The sequence below is a fragment of the Morone saxatilis genome, unplaced genomic scaffold, assembly GCF_004916995.1.
Source record: "Morone saxatilis isolate NCDOM2014 unplaced genomic scaffold, NCSU_SB_2.0 Contig16, whole genome shotgun sequence".
Taxonomy (NCBI): domain Eukaryota; kingdom Metazoa; phylum Chordata; class Actinopteri; family Moronidae; genus Morone; species Morone saxatilis.
The window spans coordinates 7,441,747-7,449,845 of record NW_023339718.1 but is presented as its reverse complement, the minus strand read 5'-3'; positions in this window follow the sequence as shown (position 1 = coordinate 7,449,845).

The window sequence follows — 8,099 nt, the reverse complement described above, 5'->3', positions numbered from 1 at the left end:
TTGTGGTTAAACAGCAAGCATCTTGATGATAAGAATCACCTTTCAAGTTACTATTTCCAAGGTCAAGAATGAACCTTAACTGAAGGGTTAGATATGTTTAAATGTATAATGGCTGTTCTTCCTGAGTGCGGGATGTCTCAAAGACATTTTTCAGATTTGTGAGTCACTTGGTGTCTGATATGAAAGCAATAAGACTTTCTGCAAGCACTTCCCAGTCTCAGATGAGATGCTCAGAGCTTTAGTAAAAGAGTTCAAACTATCTAAATCGTCTATCTTAGCCATACGGGGTAATTTAACAGCCACAGGAAACAGCTTGATGTCCCAACCCAACAGCCTTGGTCCCAGAGACAGAAGACTGGAGGCAAACACGTTTATGTTAAAGTCCTTGGTCTCTTCTCGCTTGTGTGCCCTCTCTATCTGTCTGTGCCCAGAGGGAACGATAGAGATAAGACAGCAGACAACCAGGCAACAGCTGATTCACACTCATTTGCTGTCTGTCCGTATGGATACTCAGATGATGACTTGGCACTTTTTGCTTTCAATGAATCACCACATCCTCAACACAAGGTTGTGTGACAAAATAAAAGGGAAGGGAAAAGGAGTGAAGACAGCAAAACACAGGGTGATGAAAAGACCACTGATTCCCATCACTCGTCCTATTTTAGGAACTATCGTCATCTCTGTCTATTTACAGGTTGCTTGACCTTGTTGGGAAAGTTTTGAGAAAGATGAATGTCTTTCAGAAAAGATGCAGAGATGAAGTTACACCATCAAACAATAAGAAATTACACTGGGTTCATTCATATATTTTCAGTGACGTTCAACTAAAGTTTATTATGACAACAACAATCTCCATGGATTACATCACTCTTTAAATTCAATGGAAAGGTTGTGAATTTCCGAAACACGATAATGTCAGCTTTTCACTTGCTCTTTTCTCTACAGCATAATGAGTGTAAGGAAACCGTCCTTTAATTCTTTAGGCTCTGAATAAGTATACAGCTTGGGTGAATATAAACTAGTCAGACCTTTTAATGCAACATGCAACACCTCACCTTCGTCTCAGACTACAATAGAGTGACCCAGTTCCACACATAAAGCCTGGCGGCAAAAGTCTTCATCAGTTGAATCAATACAGCCAGACAGTGAGTCAGGAGCCACAGTGGTGCTGAGTGATGGGAAAAAGGCAAAGGCAGAGGAAAAGAAACACGTTAATGTGTGCTACGTGTTGGTTAACATGGTTGTTAACATCCTTGTTTTTCTTTTTAAATGATCTGCTGCATATAATTCAGGCTTCTTGTTGTAAAACAGCACATGCAGGAAGGTTACTGCAGCACATCTTGTGCACTCAAAGTCTCACTGTGTAGCAGACTATATCTAATAACTTAAACCAAACCTTACCAGAAGTTGTAATTTGATTAACCAATCATCCCCCTGTGACGTCTGTCAGATAATCTATAACTTGCTTGCAACAGCTTAGGTAATTTGAAGGGTATGGAAGCTGATTTTTAGAGATTCAATTAACAAAAGAGAACTATAAGACATTCAAGATAAGATCTAATTGAGAAGTAGTAATGCATCAGATACAGCCAGATGAACTGTACGTAACACACATACCTTACTTTATTGATTAAGTATGGTGCACATGCATAACAGGCATGGCAAGCTCTTTCCGAACAGATAACATCAGAAGTTTCATTCCATACAAAGAGAACATGCAAGAGACTCTTGCCTGAACCCTTTCAGTTCTTTATGTCCCACAGAGACAGTTGAGCAAGCACTACTGTCTGCATTCACAACCTCAGAATCAGTCAAGTTCAAATATGGATGATTTACACTGCTAGTAAGCATTTTGAATGTGTGTATTACGCACATGGCACTTGTACTCTTACTACATTCCCCATGCTCGTGTCAGCCTTCCCTGAAATACACCACAGGGCAAAAAAAAAGGAAGGACACCAAGTCAGCAGAAACTTTATTCATCAGTTGCATAAGGGGAGGAGAGAGGTTTAAAGTAAATATGTTTAAATGAGAGCGCTGACTGAGGAGAGTGTCCTTTTGTACATGTGTTTGCATATGTTTGAGGTATCTTCCCATCTGTCATTTCACCCCCCCCCCCCCCCACGCGCCCCGCCTCCCCAGCAGCACACACACACACACACATACACTGATGTTGGAACATATTTGCATTGTGCTTATTGTACAGACAACAAGCACTGTGAGGACATAATGCAAATATGTCCCTACATCAGTGCATGTGCAAGCAAACAGTATGTGCACATTATATTGCCCCTCATTAAGGTGGCAAATGATAACCTTTCTATAATAAGATCAGAACATGCTTCTCTTTCTACACTTTGACAAGCCAAAGTGACTTAGACCATCTTGTCATCCATCGTCAATTACATTGCACTCATCACTGCTTTACTGCGTCTGACATCACCAACAACCCCTGGAGGGTATCTGGTGGCTTCAGCATAACCAGTGGTCTCGCACTGCTCAAAAGCTATGAGTATGTGTTTATTCTTGGGTGATTATATGAAGACTTTGGCCCTCTGCAACCAAATATGGAAGTATATAAGAGTCAGTGTATTGCGGTATTATACATAAGACACTGAGCTGTTTTTACATCTGCGTTTTACTATGTAGAAATGCCATGGAATTCTTTTTTTGTGTGAAAACAGGATTTACAATTTGCATTTGATGACCAAACAAACAAGCCATACCACAGTAACTACACTCTGGTTGGAGACACCAAGTGAACACAAGGGAGCTAGACTTGGCCCAGGGGAAAGCAGCTTGCCTTAACTAGAGCTACACTCTTAAATGTGCTGTATTTGTTTTTCTCTAGCTGTTATCTGCAATTAATAAATGAAAAAATATCCATCTTGTTAATTCAGTTTGTTCCCCCATAAAACTAATTAAGCAGTTGCAAAATCCAGTCATGATTGAGAAAAACCCAGCTAAACTCCTGCTAAAGTTAACTAGCTTACCTAGCAGAATAGAAGAAACTTCTATCTGAGCTGTAACTAGTGGTATTCATGCAATTTAATGTGGTTAGGCACCCTTTAAATGAAATATGTTAATGTATTTAATAATAAAAATACTTTTTTTCAAATACCTTTGAACTATAGACTATAATTGATCAAAACCAAGTTTATTTCATGAAATAAACTGCTTAAAATGGAGAAGAACACTGAAAAAACATTTTCAGTTTATCCAAGGCAGACTGTAATATGTTGGTTGAATGTTGTGTTTTTTGGCTATAATAATCATCTTAAATAGCACAATTCAAGACATTACAACATTTGTATCTGTTAGGCAGTTTGCCAGCTGACCTGACAACTTCAAACTCTTTTCTGTCAACTTCAGTCTTACCGCTGTCTTTGTAGGGCAGCATTAATAATTATTATTTATTTACCATTAATAAAGTCATTAGTCAAGTTGTAAACTTTTAACTATTTAAAGTCTTTGCACTGAAACTTTAAGGGCCAGTTTCAGAGTGACAGATGTGTGTATGATGGTTACTCACCACAGATTCAAACTACTTTCCACTGAAAGTTAGAAACCAACATCATCCGACCCTTTACGTCATGTTTGCAAAAACACATTCCATCCCCTTGAAAAGAACTTCAAAGGCTCTGTACTAACTTAATTACAAAATATGCACTGATATGCATAGATGCACTTGAGCCGTTGAATGCCGTTCATATTCTCTAAGAGTCTGACGTTCGCTCCGTTTTTATTTGAAGCGGCTGACACCCAGGTCAGATAACATGACCTTTTGACTCTTTCCGTCCACTGACTCCAAAGTTCAGGCAGATTAAAAGAGAGCCTGCAGAGGTGTAGCCAGGAGTACCGGAGCAAACAGGATGTCTTGAGCCATAGACATAGACATCATAGATGTATGTGGCATGTTCTTTGAAATGAGCAGGTTGATTGATTGAAGTTGACAGCAGAGTGTAGCAGAGCAGCCCTGAATTCACCTGTAGAGATAAAAAGAAAATAAAAACACACAAAGACAGAATTTCTTCCAGTTGTTTCTTTGATGCCTTTCACTGTTTCTCTGCCACATTACAGTAGACACAGTGTGCCGTAGCTGCAGGCTGTAGCTGCTCTATGAAATGGGATTCTGCAAAGTGAAAGGGAACACTGTCTGAGGTGGCCTTGCCAACATGGCTGAACGAGGGGCGTGAATGCTGGGTCGTATGTAGCCAAGGGGAGTAGACATATCATGTCTGCAAATGACACTCTGTCTTGTTGTCACTATGTTGTCTGGTTGGCAAGCAAACTAGATTGTCCCCTTTGAGGCATGTTGTTGGTTGTTCTTATCTGTATGTTCTGGTATTTGTTTGTTTGTTTTGTGTGCATACCCAAAATGTATGCAGGCATGCACATGTTTATGCATGTTCATATGTTAAAATGTGTGCAGATAATCACTATATCACCCTCAGTGCATGCCTGTGCGTGAGTGTTGTATATATGCTTTCATGTGCTTGAAATTTGACACCGGTGCCATAGCCTGCTGACCCTCCCGGAGTTGTTTTGCTGGAAACACAGACCCCACTGAGAGTCACTAACCATCAGAGTTAGATCTGAAACACATCTAGCCACCCTTTCATTCCAAATGTGCATTTGTATGAAAAAGCTTTAAAGGATCAAAGCTGTGTGTATCGCCTTGTGTTTGTTTGTTGTATGATGTTCAAGTGCAGGTCAAGACCATAGGACTGGTCTCTCCAAGCTGTGCTGTCACCACCACTACCACCTGCCTTCCGATAAACCACACCCAGATGTGCGTGAGTGTGCACATGTGTGCTCAAAGCCATATAAGGGTGTGTATGTGTGTGTGTGTGTGTGTGTATACAAAAGGGACTGTGTGCATACTATGTGTCTATGCAGTGAAGCAGATTACGAGCAAAGCCTTGATAAAGTATTTCAGAGTCTCCAACTATCTGTGGCAATGAGTAAAGTCGGTTACAAATGCTCTCTAACCGATGTCCCTCTCCCTCTCTCATACTCTCTCTCCCTGGCGTGCATTGCTCAGTGGAGCAGGCTGAGACCAGTTTTTGATTATCACCCACCAGTCTCTTTTGCTGTGACAGCTTAATACATGTGAGGGAGAGATAGCTGCCCTCCTGTCATCCTCTCGTTGCTATTTATTGTAGCCACCACATTCACCACCATGACCACCGACATCATAAATATCATCTTTATAATCACACAGTTATCATCAGCACCCTACTCATAGCCATCAGCGCAGTATATTACATCTTTATTGTTATGACTGATCATTAGAATCAGAATTTAAGAACATTTTCATTCATTAGACCTGTTACCAGCCACCTTAGTCATTATGTTTAATTTTCCAATGGTCAGTCCTGTTTGCGTCAGTGCAAAGTAATTCAAGACGAATCGCCTTGCCACTCAAACGAGTAAATGTTGTTTGCTTGGAAAGAGTGAGCACTTTCTGACCTCAGTGGTGAGGATACAGTCTATAAATACTACAATTTAAGCACAATAAGTGGAAATGTGGGTTAACTTGCTGACAGATATCACTTACAGCAGTTCTATTAGCATCCTCAGGCACAACTAACAGACAACGGATCGCTGGAAAAGGACAGCAACTAAGCAAAAGAGGAAGGAAGTGAGAGGGAAAAGCTGCTGGAGTGAAAACCAGTGGTGACCTCAGTGGAGAGACGTGTGACCTTTCCAAACTAAAGGAAGTGACACATCAGAGAGAGAGAGAGAAAGTCATCATATCACACTGGTTCCTCTGTGTGTGTTCAGCCAGGCACAGCTGGTTTGATCCAGCAGTTCTTCTGCACGAACACCAGCAGCAGCAACATGGCATGAGGCAGAGTAACCGGCCAAATCAGGCTCTGACTGCATGCAGGAACAATATCAGTTATTGTTGTGTGTTCGTAGTGAAATGTCAAATGCAAGGCAGTCAGAGCAGGACCTGTGGGTTGGGGGTGGGGAAGCTGACTGACCTATCTGGAACAATAGCATTACTGTGATGACAGAAAAAAGATATATGAACAGAAGCACAAATATAATTTTCATTACGATAATAAATGAAGTATTTAATATAAAGTTTTATATGTATTATTTACTTTTTCACCATTCCCATGACTTAAACTCAACCATATGCTCTGAGTCTAAGATGTTCATTATAGTACCTTGAACATCTTTACCAGGAAGCATTTATTCAGAGTTAATGTGATCTTTTTATACGCCGCATGCTTCATAGGTCATATTGTTCGCAGTCACAACACCTGTTGTTGCACATCGGCAGGCGTGGAGAACAACAAAGGCAACCACATGCAGAGTGTGGTCTTAATAGCATTACAGTAAGCTGTGTGGGTGTTTACGTATTTTAACCGACCACAATAATAAACCTAAAATGAGAAACCAATACATTTCCTATTTCATTATGATTACATTCTGTTATGATCATCAGTGGTGTATGTTTAAATGTTTAAATTAATCTATTGCCCCCCCTAAATCAGTCATCCTCCAACCTGAATTACATCTGAATTTAGCTGAGAACCTTTTTAAATGTCTGCATACATGTTACTCAGGGTTACAAATTAACTTATATACCACATACATTACATACATTACTTTATAAGAAAGTTTTCTATCAACACTTAAAAATCATCTAACTGTAACTGGGTCTTTAAAAATACATAATATTAAATACTAAGATAACATTTAACATTCACCTCATAAACCATCCATATCACATATTGTCGTCATCCAGTTTGCTGTGAAAAGAAGCAAGGAGCAGCCGAGCACATGGCGAACAGGGGTGAACTGGTCAGAAGACGATTGCACTGATATGTGTCACACATTCCTCTCTGTCTGCTCAGCAGTGACGATGAACGGAGCTCTTTGCAACGCTCATTGCTGCAGCTCAGTTTATTTGGAGGGAAAAGAGACCGGCGGCCAAAAACTGACTCAGTTAGATGAAATGAGAGGAGCCTTTTAGTCTCTCTTTTTTTCTGGCAGCCGCTCCAAATGATTAAAATGAGTCACAGAACTGGAGCAGACCGGACTGGACTGCCCTTGTCCTAAAGTGACTCTTGTGTGTGTACATGTCTTGTAGAAAAGTGGGGGCAGAGAAGCAAAAGCAGCCTGTTTTGAGAAATGTAATATCCAGTTAGACTTCACACACCAGAGAAAGTAAAGAACAAAAGTGACTGAAAATATGCAGTTTCAAATACAACAGGGAGTAGGGTGCTGCAGAGTTAAGGAGGCTGCTTCTTTGAACGTAAAAAAAAGCCAGACACTCACTTTTACTGCTTTGTACCACGTGGAGAGGAAAACTGTGTGTCTGCCAGCAGTCAGAGTAGCAGCATGGGTGGAACTAGTAAGGGTGTGGTCCATCCCCTTTTTCCTATTGGCTGATCCCTGTCAGCTGAAACCCTTAGCCACAGCCCTGACACTTATGATTCATCAGTCATAGAGCAGAGGAGAGGAGAATGGGCAAAAACTGAAAGACAGAAACTACAGCAGACTTTACGACAAAGAGAAAGAGTGAAAAAAGAAATAAAAATGGAGTGGTATTTAAGAAGAAGGGCTGGTGCGATTGAAAAGAAACTGAAAGGGAAAGAGAAACTTAAAGGTAGGGTCGGCAATCCTGTTCAGAAGCACGTTTTGTTATACTGGGTGAAATGGTCCCTCTGTTGTCAGAGGAATCAATTCGTTATGTCTTCAGAAAAAAGAACGGAGAAACATTCAGAGCTCTCGTCAGTGCACGACTGGGAGAAAACTTCGACCAATCCGTGGCCCTTTCCGGGTTGCGAAGGCCAACAAACCAATCAGATGCCTTCATGGTCTAGTTCTGCCAGCCCCGCCCCCCCTCGTGGGTCCCTGCCTGCCTGCGCGCACACATGTAGCCTTGTTGCCGGAAAACAACATTCACACTTCGTCTGGCAGAACCACAGGTTTCATTGCTAAAATTCTGCAGCCAATGGCTGGAGCAAATTACCGCCTTCCACAGTTACTTGTAAACGGCTTGCCCCCGGGGAGAAAAAGCGCAAAGAAAAGCAAAACCGGAGGATGAAAAGCAGAAAAAAAAAATAAAAAAAACATAA